This window comes from Amphiura filiformis, unplaced genomic scaffold, assembly GCF_039555335.1.
Source record: "Amphiura filiformis unplaced genomic scaffold, Afil_fr2py scaffold_67, whole genome shotgun sequence".
Taxonomy (NCBI): domain Eukaryota; kingdom Metazoa; phylum Echinodermata; class Ophiuroidea; order Amphilepidida; family Amphiuridae; genus Amphiura; species Amphiura filiformis.
In genome coordinates this window covers 371,916-388,038 of record NW_027305531.1, presented here as the reverse complement: position 1 = coordinate 388,038, position 16,123 = coordinate 371,916, and the positions used below count along the sequence as shown (strand labels likewise).

General features: G+C 35.9%; 1 long non-coding RNA gene across 1 annotated transcript; it reads right to left on the bottom strand.

Moving 5' to 3' along the window:
• Positions 1-9,099: 9,099 nt before the first annotated feature.
• LOC140144623 (uncharacterized) lies at positions 9,100-15,870 on the bottom strand. The gene is made up of 3 exons (XR_011857916.1): positions 15,779-15,870; positions 11,296-11,455; positions 9,100-9,834 (listed from the first exon to the last, which is right to left on the bottom strand). It is a non-coding gene; the product is annotated as an uncharacterized lncRNA (long non-coding RNA).
• Positions 15,871-16,123: the final 253 nt, after the last annotated feature.

Below are 16,123 nucleotides of genomic sequence, written 5' to 3'. Positions count from 1 at the left end.
CATTGCATTCGAAAGATTCGATGAAGCATAACACAGTGTAAAGTAAACTGGGAAATAAGTGGGCCATTGAAAATAGCCCAGGCTCCCTGTAAAACCATGTGAACCAGGGACTATTATTTTTACTAGTGTAGGGTGTATGTGGAAAGAAATAATGTAAAAAATGCAAGCATTTCTTTTTTCTTTTTAGATGAAGCTTACTTGGGTTACTGATTTTCATTCATGTGCGAGTTTTTTTTTTCTCAGTGTGTTTTCATTTTCTCGATGGAGTTTTTTTTTCTCAATGTGTTTTTTTTTTCTCTATGGTTATTTTTAGGTTTTGTCCACTCTGGCGTTCCATAGATACATGTCATGTAGAAAGTCATTGAATTGTATTGTAGTTACTTGAAAGAAGAATTTAATTGCCAAGCAAGACAACCAGATTTGAAGTGTATCATTTTTGTTTGAAAATATATCCAACCATAACATGTTACTGAACATTGTAAACAAGTCTAGAAAAATTATTTTGTATTATCTATATTATTTCTTAGGAAGAGCCAAGTTTTAGTACTGTGTCATGAAATTTGTTCATAGGCGCTCAGCTTGCTGCCATCTCAATAGACAAAACATTTGAAATGTAATCAGAATTACATCACAATGCATCCCCTTGTTCATGGATGTAAACATCGGTTAAATCGCTCTAAAATATGTGTACTAGTACAATATGAATCGAAAAGATGGCAAAAACTGATGTATCTATGAATAAACTATGCTGCAGATTGAAGAAAAATCAATGTTATGTAAAAATAGGAATTAGTAGGTTTACTGTTACAGGTAAAATATGTATATTTCTAATTAAATTGGATCTGATGTCTATATCACACCGTGCACACATTTGACATGTGCATTGCAAGCTTGCACATGCATACATATTGCAAGCTTGCGAATGCTTGTGAAAGATGGGCTTGTTTGCGCAGGCATCAACCAAGACACTGTGGGTGCTTGCAGTGAAAGCTTGCGCATGCCCATATTGTTCCAAATAAAAGCTTGCGCAAGCTTTTGTATGCCTGCGCAAGCAACTGCTAGCATGCAGAGGCAAGCATGCGGTGATAGAGTCATGCAGGGTGCAAGCATGCTAAACGCAAGCATGCAACAAGCAAGCATGCAACGGACCTATTTCCATGCTTGCGCATGCCCGTATTGTTCAAAAAGTAAGTTTCCGCAAGCTTGCAGAATTGTTTGCGCAACCTTGTATAATGCAAGCATGCGCAACCAAGCTTGCAAAAATGCTTGCCATTTTCATAAGGGTTTATTCACAGTCAAGTAAAATATTACCATGAACACGATGCCTACGATGTATCCACCCCAAACTGCCACGGCTACTGGTATACCATACCAGGTATCATAGCCACCAGAAGCTAACCAGGGAGTGAACATTGATGTGTTGGCTACGAATTGTGTAATCACAGCAACACACGCCCATGCCAAAAACCGTCTACGCCTGTAATGGGTGATGAACTGATAAAGCAATGTTATGAACATGCCAGGGAAGCTTAATAGTAAAATATTAATGAACGTAAAGGTACATGAAGAACATTCTCCATCAAAGTATATCGCTAATTGTATACTATTCACCAGCCAATAACCAGCGACAACGGGGAATATTATCCAACTGTAATAAGATGCAAAGAGTGCCATTGATATCACAGTCGGAGGAATTGTCAGTAGAAGCCACACCAACATGCTGACGTGAGCTAGCCATTTGTATTTACCATCTACGTCTTTCATTGAGAGATCGTTCTCGTCCATTTCCATGTACATTTCTATATACACTGATCTGGTTACCCATATCAACGAAATCAAGGAGAAAACTACACTGACAGCTGAGGAAAAAGAAAAAAAGGGATGTGTCAGATATATTGCGAAAATATCAGATTTAATTTAATAGGTTGGATACTTATTCAGAAAGCCTAACAATTGTTATACCCATAAAACTGATTCCAAAAGATGCTTAGTGATCTCTCCGGAATACCGAGCAGTAATTAACAGACACAATTCAACAAACAGAAAATAAAAGACCTGTTGTGAGGGGTCAGTACAATTTGTGACCCTACTTCTCATACCCGACTTTTCATACCCCATCAGACCCGACTTATTTCCAAGTTTTGTTAGATATTCGCAGCGTATCCAGAAGGTAATAATACCAAATACCATACACATTTCCTTTATTATCGATATTTTCAAGCATTTTTAATATCAAATTTCAAAGCCTCGTTGAGCGATATTCAGATACAAAAGTGTGGTTAGCATTGATGAGCTTTGAGTCCGGAGGCTCCTTCTTTCCTCAAGCACTTTTGGAAAAGACCGAAAAGACTAACAATGCTAATTTTACATCATTTAATACCAATAGGTCCCTACTTCTCGACGCCGGTAGGCACACACCCGTCCATCTAAAGTTGATTACACCCCCGTATTTTGTACGTGTATTTGTATTTTTGTTTAAAACTCGAAAATTATAACTCGAAACTTGAAACTCGAACTCGAAACTCGAACTCGAAACTCGAACTCGAAACTCGAACTCGAAACTCGAACTCGAAACTCGATAAAAAGTAACACTCTTTCGAGTTTCGAGTTTCATTTTCGAGTTTCGAGTTTCATTTCCGAGTTTTGAGTTTCATTTTTGAGTTTCGAGTTTCATTTCCGAGTTTTGAGTTTCATATTCGACTTTCGAGTTTCATTTTCGAGTTTCGCGTTATATTTTCGAGTTTCGAGTTTTCATGTTTTCCAAATGTGACCCCTCGGCACAACTGAGCCCGGATGTCGCCAGTGCCACAATTGAGATATGCTCCATCGAACTTAACAATAAACAATAGGAAACAAAGGATTTATTGACTGTTTTATTAATTTGTCACTACTTAAATGTCAAGTACTATAGACATGATATACATCATTTTAGTTAAGTTAAGTTAATTTCAAGCAGAATATTTTGGTTGAATATCTCAAAAATGATGATTGGCGACTTCAGGGCTCAGTTGTGCCGAGGGGTCACATAAATTTCGAGTCTAGAAACTTGAAAATGGGAAAATATACCAATTTTCGAGTCTTGTAAATATTCCTTAAATTAGAAAATATTTCGGGCCTATGTAATGTCATTCTAAACATTTGTTTTAGGTTAAATAACTCACAGAAACCACTTTCTCATCATTTTGGTTCATTCTCTTTCACTTATAGACGTAACTCGAAAAGGGGAATATTTTCCACATTTCGAATCTTGAAACTCGAAAATGGGAATATTGACCAAATTTCGAGTCTTGAAACTCGAAAATGGGAAAATTGACCATTTTTGGTTTTTGCATTTCATGCCACACTTTAAAACACAAGCTGAGATGATAGGAACAAGTATAACTAGTTGTTTCATATTGTTTATTTTATTTTTACACACTATTTTTCCACATTAGGGCCTATGTAGTAAGACCGTGCCCTTATAGTAAGAACAGGTTTTTCAAGTGAAATCATATGAAACCTCGAAACTCGAAAATGAAACTCGAAAATGTAACTCGAAACTCGAAAATTAAACTCGAAAATTAAACTCGAAACTCGAAAATGAAACTCGAAATGAAACTCAATACTCGAAAATGAAACTCGAAACTCGAATATGAAACTCGAAACTCGAATATGAAACTCGAAACTTGAAGATAAGTAACACACGTTCAATTGTTATATCGTTCCAGGTGCTGCGTGCAAAAGCACATATTTATGCAAAATATGATGTTTTGCATATGCAAAACTACATACTTTATGAAAGTATGTACTTTTGCATATGCAAAAACACATACTTACGCAAAACATGGAGTTTTGCATAAGCAAAACATCATACTTTACGGTATAGTAGAGGGCTATACAAAAATAGATGTTTTGTCTAGAAACACGTGATGGGGCATACGGGCTGGCTATATGGAATCAGGACGCATACTACCAAAGCGGGAGCACACCACTTAATAATGTGCCGTACCATTCATTCCACGGAGCTTTTTGAGGTAGCTGCCGGGGGTAGCTGGAGGTATTTGGTATTTTAACAGTCTCATCTCTCGCTTTATATACCTCATCCAAACTGAGATTTGGCTATCATCCTTAGCTCATTTACTTCCAATTTTACTAATTATATTTAGTACACTGTGTGAAAGAAATACGGGTAAAAAACTACGGGCAAAACGTGGGTGGGGCATAAATCACCGTAATGATGTACAATAGGCCTAAGACATTTCTTTTATACGTTTATTATTATATATGCTTATATATATATAGGCCTACCAAGTTGCATATGCAAAGCACATACTTTTGGAAAAATATGTCACTTTGCATTGGCCCAATCATGCAAAATGACATTGCAAACGTACGGTATGAAAGTTGGCATAATTAGTAAACTTAGGGGTAAAAGTGGTATGGTGCATAACCACCACCGGAAATATAATTTTTAATTCTAATAATGTCTTAGTGTATTCTATATTAACAAACGTATAATAAGTTGCATAAGCAACATACTTTTGGAAAATGTAATTTTGCATAACCATGCAAAATGATATATTAATGTATGTGGTTTTGGCCAAACAAAAACGGGGGGGTGCATAAACCACACCAAAATGTACTGTAAGACATTAGGTCTTTATAGTATATACTAAGTTGCATAAGCAAAAGCATACACTTTTGGAAAAGTATGTAATTTTGTATAACCATGCAAAATGACATACTTTGCCAAAAAAAAAAAAAAAAATATGGTTTTGGCAATAAACGGGGGGGGGGGGGCATAAACCACCACCAGAAATGTACTGTATTATAAGACATTATGTCTTATATACCTTTATTATTATAGTATAGACTAATGAGTTGCATATTAAAGCAAAAGCACACATTTTTGGAAAAGTATTTAATTTTGTATAACCATGCAAAATGATTATGCAAAAGTATGTGGTTTCGGGAAAAAACGGGGAGGGGGTGCATAAACCACCACCAGAAATATAATATACTATAAGACATTAGGTCTTACATATACGTTTATTAATATAGTATAGGCTTGAGTATGTTGAATCAACAAAAGCACACACGTTTGGAAAAGCATATGTAATTTTGTATAACCATGCAAAATAATATATTTTGCAAAAGTATGTGGTTTTGCAAAAACGGATGGGGTGCATAAATCACCACCATCAGAATTATAATGTACTATAAGACATTAGGTCTTATATGTTTATTAATATAGTATAGACCTATACTAAGTTGCATAATAAAAGCACACACTTTTGGAAAAGTATGTAATTTTGCATAACCATGCAAAATTACAAATTTGGCAAAAGTATGTAGTTTTAGCAAAGGGGGTGGGTGAATAAACCACCACCAGAAATAGAATGTACTATAAGACATTATGTCTTATACGTTTATTAATGTACTATATAAGACATTAGGTCATTCATATGACATATAATGGTAATGTACTATAAGACATTAGGTCATTCATATGACATAGGCAAAATGACATATCTTGCAAAAGTATGTGGTTTTGGCAAAAACGGGGAGGGAGTGCATAAACCACCACCAGAAATAATGTACTATAAGACATTAGGTCTTATATACGTTTATTAATATAGTATATACTAAGTTGAATAAGCAAAAGCACATACTTTTGGAAAAGTATATGTAATTTTGTATAACCATGCTAGTATATACTAAGTTGCTTGAGCAAAACCACACCTTTGGAAAAGTATGTAATTTTGCATAACCATGCAAAATGACATACTTTGCAAAAGTATGTGGTTTTGGCAAAAACAGGGGGGTGTATAAACCACCACCGAAAGTATAATGTACTATAAGACATTAGGCCTTATATACTAGTATACGTTTATTAATATAGCGTAGGCCTATACTAAGTTACATAAGCAAAAACACACACTTTTGGAAAAGTATGTAATTTTGTATAATCATGCAAAATGACATATTTTGCAAAAGCATGTGGTTTTGGCAAAAACAAGATATTAGGTCTTATACGTTTATTTAAAATATAGTTACTAAGTTGCATAAGCAAAAGCACATACTTTTGGAAAAGTATGTAATTTTGCATAATCATGCAAAATGACACTATTTGCACGAATGTGGTTTTGCATTGACGCAGGATTGTTCATTGCTTGAAAGGGTAGGCATACGCTTTAATATGCTTGTCCTGAAAAATCTTAAAAGAGATACTTTTAATTGAAAGTGTCTTTCTACAAAGCAGCAATTAAAAATCATTTGCAAAATATGTAATGGCCTATAATAACATTCTGGATTGATATTTTGAATATTGTACACATAGATTTAGCATGTTATATATGTCATGTAGGCTAATAAGGCTTGTTATGTCTCAAAGTCCACGACAGTTTCAAAAACGAATGCGAAATGAGGAGGTTTTTTTTAAGATTTCTTTTTTTTTTAAATTTTCGACTGCTCAAAAGTACACAACATAAAATTGTGGTTGATTTACACAATTGAAGTACAATATTCATTGTTTTTTGCCTAAACAATGCGAGTATTGAATCAAGTAACTCTTCTTCCAAATTTGTCAGAATTTCATGATTTTACGGCAAAAAATATTTTTACGGCAAAAAATGAATTTGCTGTTTCTTAGCCTAAACAAACACCAAATAAGTCTGTGAGCTAATCATGTAGTTGGACTTCTCAAATTATGTGCATTTTTTCCACTTGACAAGTAGAACAGTGTTCAAATAACCATAACCAGGAACTGGTATGCTCTGCTGTAGTGTTACTCATTGTCATTGAATCACACAGTAAACAATTCACAAATAACATTATGCTTTGATAACCTTTATTTCCCAAATCACTGTTGACACAATGTGACAAAAAATTGCAGGTAATACTTTGTTTCACCTTGTATTTGGTAATGAAGTGACGTCCGTTTGTTGTGTGTTTACGAAGCGCCCTTGTACATACAGGTAACACAACTTTTAAAAGTTTCCCCGCATAAATGTTTTTCAACCAATTATGTAATTGTATGGCATGTTGGGCATCTTCAGTGTTAAATATGCAATGATGCTTCCCATGTTTCAGAGCAATTGAACAAAATTTGAAATGAAAAGTTGCAATGGCATGATATCAGAAGCACATTCTTCGTATTCAGAATGCAATTCGATTTGTTTGCTGTGCTCTCATGCCACACAAAAAATACTGTGCACACGCTCATACCAGTCCAGAGCCCTTAAAAAGAGCTTTATTGTAACTTTTAAAACATGATATAAAAACTGGGAAAATCTGTTCCAACTGACCAGCTGGGGAATCAAAGGATGTATCCAAAAGGATACAACAGTGTCACACTTACCCACTAGCAATGGATGAAATTAAAAACAGGGGAAATATGACAACATCCATGGGGGAGTAACAGTAACACTAAACATATAAAAAAAAGTTTAAAATCCGATGTTTTTAAAAGACAATTTTTTTTCTTTTTCAAGGGATTAAATAAGAGACCTGCTCTCAATATAGTGGAGACCAGCTCTCTTAAAATATGGTCAAACTTTGTTCAACTACTCATAGTAACTTAAAATAGCTTGAATGGATTTCCTTTAAAAAACACTGAAGATGCACAACATGTTTTTTATTATATTATGCTTTTTCTGTTTTTAAATAGGCTAAAACTACATTAATTTATTCAAACATTTATCAGGGGGAACTTAGAAGTTGTATTATCTGTATATATGAATAATGTTTATACACTCTGTAGATTTGGGACAGCAGGTGCGATTCAACAGCAACGTGAGTCAAATATTGTTACCGAGTCGTCAAGGCCAAACACACCTTTCACCCAAATTCACTTCAGAATGCACAAGAAAAAAAATGTTTGAAAAGTTAACAGTATTTGAATAAATAAAAGTAAAATATGATTTATAATGTTCTGATACATAAACATAAATAAATGTCCAGTTCTATTAGCACATTACATATTCACTCTTTCACAAAATACGATGTAATCTGGAAATTCCCAAGCCTAATTTTAAACATTAACCTTTCACTTCCTGGGGAATTTCCAAAATGATGTTATATCTACTTTACACTAGGGAATTGTGAGTACATAAATAGTCCTGACTTTGTTTACTGTGATTACACGGTAAAGGGAATTACCAACTTTCATGCAGTAGCTTTAAATTGTAAACAAAGAAAAATTTTCAAATTGAATTACTCAGGGCTACTGTAATAATGTTCTAAAGCAGAAGCAGATGTGTCTAAATGTTTAAAAACCTATGCCTTGGAATGAATTGGATGTGACATGTGGTCTCAACAATTTGGTTATTTTGATACACAAAATAACATTGCATAGCTTGAGACGTTTCCAAAACTAAGGAAATGATAATTGATTTCAGGACGTCAAGTACAACTCCAAGCCGTATAGTGGTGAAGGGTAGTAAGGTTAGCCCTACTAGTATATGGCCTTTTGACTGTGGTGATCCAAAACCATGCTATATCATAAAACCTGGCTATATCCAGAGAACTGCTAAACCCTGTGACTGCTATTCCCCAGAAATCGGGTGGAGCGGTTATAGTGGGTTTTAGCAGTTCTCGGATATAGTGTGTTTAAAAGGCCCTATAGTAGGGCTAAGTAAAGTGGAGCATGTGTCCTCATATAAATATCTTGGCACTATGATTGATGACAAACTCAATTGGCATACACATGTAGAATACTTGATCAAAAGACTGAACTCTAGAATCACATTGGCACCTCATTCGCTAGTCAAACTGGGTAACAATGTGTGACCTACAATCCCGGAAAAAAATGTGTTCGAACACCCACTGTAATTCCCATGTTCTTCTTCTTCTTCTTCTTAAGTACGTCGACAGGGCGGCTTTATTTATATGCCACATTTCGTCAACTTAATGTATGGGGTACTCGCGCGCAAAAGAAATAAAAAAAAGGGGGGGAATGGCAAAAGGATAAGGCTGGATATCAGTCTAAGTGCTGTGCATGTGCTGTGCTGAAATGGATTGGTATCTAACGTGCTGCTCTGGTATGGGTTGGTAGTGCTTGAAGCTGCTGCTTGAAGGCGTCGATTGAGGGCGCTTCTTAGTATAGTGTTGAGGGTTCTTCTTAGTATAGTGTGCACACTATATCCACTGGAAACTAAGGATTATAGTAGTGTTGTCTCAATGTTTATCTTAAGCATACTCCCTCCCCTTTCCCCACCAAACAATGTTGGGAGAAGATATGGTGAAGATGCGCATATTGGGCATGCTAATATTGTAAGGGGGTAGAAGGGGGACCATTTCCAATAAGGCCTTAAAAGTGTTCAAACAATTTTTTCTAAGATTGTAGTTCTTTTTACGTGATAATCAGAAAGAGCAGAAGGACACAGCTGAAGTAATTTGCTGAATAGTACAATAAAGTATTACTGGACTTGACTGGACTTGACTTGGCTAATCATTCACAATATAATTATAGTTTACATTATTTGCTAAATATAGTTTCCATATGTTTTAATAACATGCTTCTCATTCTAATAAGGTAGGGATTTGACTTGAATTTTTAGCCATGCTGTCAGCTTTACAATGAGTTCTGCTAACACTGGTAATATGAAATGACCAGTCACTGACATTTCCTTCGAAACAAATCCATGTAAATGTGCTGGTCTTAAAAGCCTTGCATTTTTAAATAGATAAAGTGTATATATATGTTCATCATATTTATGCAGCTTGTATCATTCATTTTTATACACATCTGTGGATGTTGACAATTGAGAAAGTTTCCCCTGCTGCTAAACATGAATGACTGTGTCGCTGTTGTCACTTGTTCCCTTGTAGCATCAATGAGGGCATCAAATGATTCTATGGATAAAAAGAGTCAGAGAAAGAGAAGATAATAAGAAATACATACATTTGTACAATTGACTGTGGATACTCATGAATGTGTTATTAGCATTTTGGAACAGTAAATTCTATAATTAATGGAACTTAATTTAATGTCCTGATCTACTCGTACTGTTAGCCACACTCCAGCAATAGTGGAATTCCTTTCTTTTGTTTGAATAAACATAGTTCAAAAGCATTTGGGACCAGGTTGCTTTTGTATTACATTCATTTGAAAATGGCACATGGACACTTAAAATGACATGCGTAAGAATATTTGTGTTGTGTATCTGGATAATATTGTTTCCAGAATTGCTAAGTGGAATAAGATTTATATATAGACAAAGCAACTTCAAACAGTGCAATAGGGGAGACCGAGGAGTCTTTGCCCTTTTTCCGCCTAGTATCTATATGTCAATTTTAAGGTTAGAAGGGACCTGACTGACCCATATGAGAGCCATGTGTCTTGGCTACATACAAACCCAATCTCAGGACTGCAAGCCTTACAATACTAACAGAGTAAAGCAGACAAACAAATTTAGGGAGCGGGGCAGGATGGCCCATATGGTAGGGTCAGTTCGCCCTAAAAAGTTAAAAATAACTAAACAAACATTTAGTAAAGGGTACTAGTATATTGGGCAGTTATTTACTTCCGGGGAAGAACAGGGTAAAGGGTAAAGTTCAAAATTACGCAGACCTGTTCAAAACTCACACCATCGTGACTCTCTGGTAATACTACTTCAGATAAGGTATACTTTGACCAATCTATGATGTACGGTTATGGAGTTATGGGCAAAATTGGGACGTCATAGGTCCAATTTTTCCCCGATGGGGCTAAAATGGAACTTGCTCTGATTTTGATGAAACTAGTCTCAAATTATTTGTATTGTTGCAAGAAATAGTTTTAACGATCTTGGGATTAATAGGGGCTGTCAGCCAATTTCGCCATCTTGTGGATACAAATCTGTGTGTTCATGCGTTAGACACTACGTGCAGGTCGCAGCTTGCCACGCATCGATGGTGCGTTTAGCTGTTCACATATAGATCGAACGACCATCGCAGCATGCACCCACAAGATAGCGGCATACAACATCACACTGATTATCTCTATTTTATATGCAAAAACTCAATATGAACTGTGAAAAGAGCTAGTGTACAGTAGGTTCATGGCTAAAGCCCCAAGAAGTTAGAGAATTAACTGAAATTGCAGGGCAAAAATGCAACCTGTAATTATAGAAATGTATACAAATAAGCCTGACAGGGGGGGGTCCAGGGAGGTATTTACGTTTTAGACCTTCAGCTAAAAATATTCTAATTATATGAAAATATAGGGATTATAGGGCTGTTAAAAACTTTCTAAGGAAATAGAGAAATCTTAAAAATATAGGAAATATATGGCCACTTGCAGCCCTGCTCATAGAGCTACATGATACACCTTACCTGACTCAAGCACCTGTAAAATGTACAACATTATCTGATTGCAGCTCTTGTAGGGTTCAGCAGAGAGAACAGGAAAGTATTTTTGCAACTGTTACAGCACTCTTGTTGTATTAAATCTCGTTTCACATATTCAGCTCCGACTACTTTCAACATGCAAAATCTGGAAAAGAAAAAATATAGGTTGAAGAAGAACTTCTCATAACAATACTAATTATGGCGTGTCCGTCCGTCCCTCTGTCCGCGCGCTATCGCATATTTATGAATATAAATGAGCTTATTTGCAAATTTTACCTACATTTTCATTATTCCACTCTGCAGATTAAACGCAATCACCGATCACCTTCATTATTATGTCTTCAGAATCTTGCATCCTATACCTTTGTACATAACCTAGCTGTCAGATAAATTTGTGTATCGGTCTCCTGGAGCTACAAGGTTTTTTCATATCTGTAGCCTCTTCATAGAGTGCATAGTTCATATACTTCATGTGCAAAAGTCACCATGTTATGTCTCTTTTGGTGTGATTTTTATAGTTTTTTTTTGTAAATTGTGACATGCCATGACCATTTTTGACCAAAAATCACATTTTTGACCAAAAATCACATATTTGACCAAAAATCACATTTTTGACCAAATATCACATTTTTGACCAAAAATAACTTTTTTGACCAAAATCACATTTTTGAGCAGAAATCAAATTTTTAAGCAAACTCACATTTTTTTTAAAACCAAAAATCACGTTTTCTACTAATAATCATGTTTTTTTTAACTAAAAATCATGTTTTTGACCAAAAAAGATTCTGAAGACATAATAATGATAAAATTGGACGGATACTTTCGCATGATACCTGAATTTATCGATCTCGCTAGAGTTTTCAAATATCACGCTCGACTTCGTCTCGCACGCCCGATAAATTCAGGTATCACGCTCAATCCGTCCAATTTTATATCAAACTTGGTATTGTAATGGTCGCCTGACGTGCAGTATAGTTTTGTGCCATGTTATTTGCATATCATTATGAATATTTATGTCCTTATTTACAAATGTATTTGCATTTGCATATATGAAAAACCACATACAGTCAAAAAAGTATGTAATTTTTTTGCAAAACCATGTGGTTTTGCATGCAGTACTGATCTCCCTCTCATAACTTTGTATTGCATTTTTATATGAAAATGGAAATGGTCGTGTGTAATGAAGTGGTGTTCCTTTGTGCAGTAAATTTCAATGATCGCGCATCATATTGCATTGAAACACTCCTAATTTACTAAATATAGACCCTATCATAGTAAATGTGTATATTTTCTGAAAGGAAAATGTCCAGTCTGTCCAAATATGGCATGTCAGTAGGGGCTAGTCTGTGCAAATCCTTGTATGCATGAAAATGATGTCAACAAGAAGCACCACCTCAAAAACATGTAACATCTAAACCACAGCACATATAAAAAAACCAACCTTATCAGTGCAATGGCCCACCTAAATATATACTTTGAAAAGGTTGCCACTAGTTGATGAACTGTTATGATGTACACGGAATGACATATTACAAAATTTTCAGTCAAAATAAGTGGAAAATACAGGATATAATGCTTGGACTGCTTAAGACTTGCCCCTTTTTTGGAAAGAGTAAACTTCTTTCTTCAAGAAAATGTATAATTTTGATATAATATGTAGTTTGTAAATTAAGAATGTTTCAATGTATGATGGTGCGCGATATGTGTCCCAGGAACCAGGGAAGTGAGACAGATGGAACATCTATTGAATTATTTACGTAACATTGTATAGAAGGTACACGCCAAGCTATTGTGCTAACAATGTAGTCAGCCGCACAGCATGCCTTTTCAGTGGATCAGGTATGCCGCTTCTATTTCAGTTTGTTTATTTACAGGTTTATATTGTTATTTACAAAAATTGTTTTTTTCTCGATTAATTTTCACATAAAATGTGACAGGACTTAGTTAACATCAAATTTATAGTCCATAAATTGCACAAAATCAACCAAAATAATCATATTCGGCCATATGCTTACAGAATTAGAATATTGGAAATCAGTCATTTACATTTAAACCGCCAATTATTGCTATAAATATGCGCATTTGACACATAAATTTATCTCACATCTATATGTGAGCCCAGGCCACCCCAAAATTGCTGTTGACGAAAATATTCTTGACTCTTGAGTCTGGTAATTATATTTCCATTTTGCGTAAAATTAATTTCATTTCATTTTATTTTCTGTTTTGTCACTGCTATGAAAGTATGTATTTTTGCATGTATACCCGGTACATGTACATGTATGTACAAATTGCATTTATGGCTACAGGAGACTGACTACATAGGGAAAATTATTTTGCAAAAGTATGTAGGTCCCTACTTTTGCATACATGCATGTATGCAAAACCACATACTTTTGGAAAAGTAACGGTATGTAAACCGTAAACAAAATTTAACAGTACATACTACAGTATATGTATGTGCTTTTGCACGCTGCCAGTTCTGGGTCAATAATGAGATCAAGTAGCGTACGGTATGCATTTTTGCATCCTTTGTGACCTGAACCGAGTTACTTTGAGATTAACTCTACTAGCGTCAAATTTGCACATGTAGACTATACGAATTCCATGCTAGAGTCCTTTGCCATTTTTTTTTTTTTGGTCGATCAGCGTTGATTTAATATCATAAGTTCATAACTTAAATCATGAAATGTACGGTTGTCGGTTGGCATGACATCACTTGTGATAGATCGCTTTTGCTGAGATTTGGCTGAATTCCATTTGGCTCACCCCCTCAGACACGAAGGGGACACATACCGTTGCACTATGGGGGAAATTGTCTTGAACTAAGAGGTCCTGCACAAACCAATAGGGATTTCACAAGGGTGTCCCCTTTGACAGACATTCTCTCGGTCGGGCTGTTTAGATCTATTGCACCCATGCACTTTCGGACAATGCAATGGCATGTTTTGTGATTTCACCCACTGATTGCAACAGCAATTCAAGTGTCCCCTTTTGTAAGACAGGGGCCGAGATGGAACAGCCAAATCTTGGCAAAAGCAACCATTTATATTCGAGAACTCCAGCTTCAAATTTGCACACGATAGTTACTGGTACTAGAGTGCTGTGCCATGTTTTGTTGGTCAGACAGCGGTGCAATTTTTTGCACCGAAGGTTATTTATTGTAATTTTAGGAACATTTTGATGCAATCGCCTGTGGTTATCGGCTGTATGTGTTTAATTCTGAACTTCCATTGCTTTAATTTATACGGTGTCATGCTTCAGCGAATCCTACTAAATTTTGAATGCAATGGTCTCTAGCCTAGAATGTGAAGCTATCAGTGAGCAAATTCTTGACTAAACTTCACGAGCAATGGAAGAAGCGATCTATCACAAGTAACGTCAGGCCGACCCGTCCGAAAGAATGACTGAGAATTGGGCAAGTGATCTAGATGGAACTAGCATCCAATGTGATGTGAAGCTTCATGTACACCGGCAGTGTGTTCGCCCATGAGTGCGTACCGCAGTGAATCCAACCATGGCCATGCCATCGCACTCATGATTAGTTTAGTACTATAATTAGTGTCCGAAATAAGGAAAATATGGAGGTTGTCCCGAGGACAACTAAAGCATAAATTCTGCTTGTCCTCAAAACATTTTGGTTGTCCCCAAAATGTGTCATATTTAATAGGTAAAATAAAGTGGTTGTCCAGAGGATAAGTACCTATCTCAATATGGTTGTCCCCAGTGATTTTTGGACAAGAGGACAAGAGGATAAGTGCTTATTTCGAAAACACTGATTAAGACTTAAAGCCATATTATCATAACATTTGCTGAGGAGAACGCCCTCAATTTTTTTTTTTAATTCTGCGATTGTAATGTACGTAATTTTACGATTGTAATGTACTTTAGTCAATAAAGATACTCTGCAAAAATCAAGACTTTAGGTGCTGTAGTTTTGTCAAAATCCGAGATTTTGAATAAAACGATGGAACCGGCATTTTACGATGGAAATATTTGTCTAGTAACACGTATGCACAGTAGGCCTACGTACATGGTGTGCAGGATCTACTAATCTATTTTTACAGAGACGTTAATATAATATGGCTTTAATTATTGTATCCAAGACAAGGGTTGTTCGTTCGTGTTGTAGTTTGAAATTTATGTGATAGGACCTAATTTGAATCGCGGTTGGATCGTCACGTGTACAGCTGTTCAACTTCAAGCAGTGTTTTAACTTTGAAAGCTAAAAGCTGTTGAAATTTCTAGCTGATACATACATCAAACGTATGGAGCTGCAGTATATTAAAAGCCGAAACTCACATACCTGATACATGACATACATGTACATGTATCTATCTATGACAATTGACATGTCCATGTCTATGTACTGTGTACATGCGATGCATGGTGGATGTATGTAATGGGGTGTAGCGTGTGTAGTAAACACTGACACGTCGTATCTTATAACTAATTTGCAAATACTTACCTGGCTACGAGGAATGATTCAACCACACCAACTATCTGACAGTGATGCACAGATTCTCACATCGAATAAATATACACTACTTCGCCTAGCTCGCACCTGCACCTCGCACCTTGTACATATGCACTGCAACTTCCGGCACCGCACACAAGCATTTTGTCACCTTGGCACGACATCCTGACAGAAGGACTATGCTGAGTACAGATGTAGATGTAGATGTAGATGTAGCTGAGCGATATAAAGCGGCGGACATTATTGCGCGAATGACAAGCTGTCTATATTCATGATATTGGAAAGCACCGCACACCACTAAAATCGTCGTCATTGATTTTGCCACGCAAGTTCCAT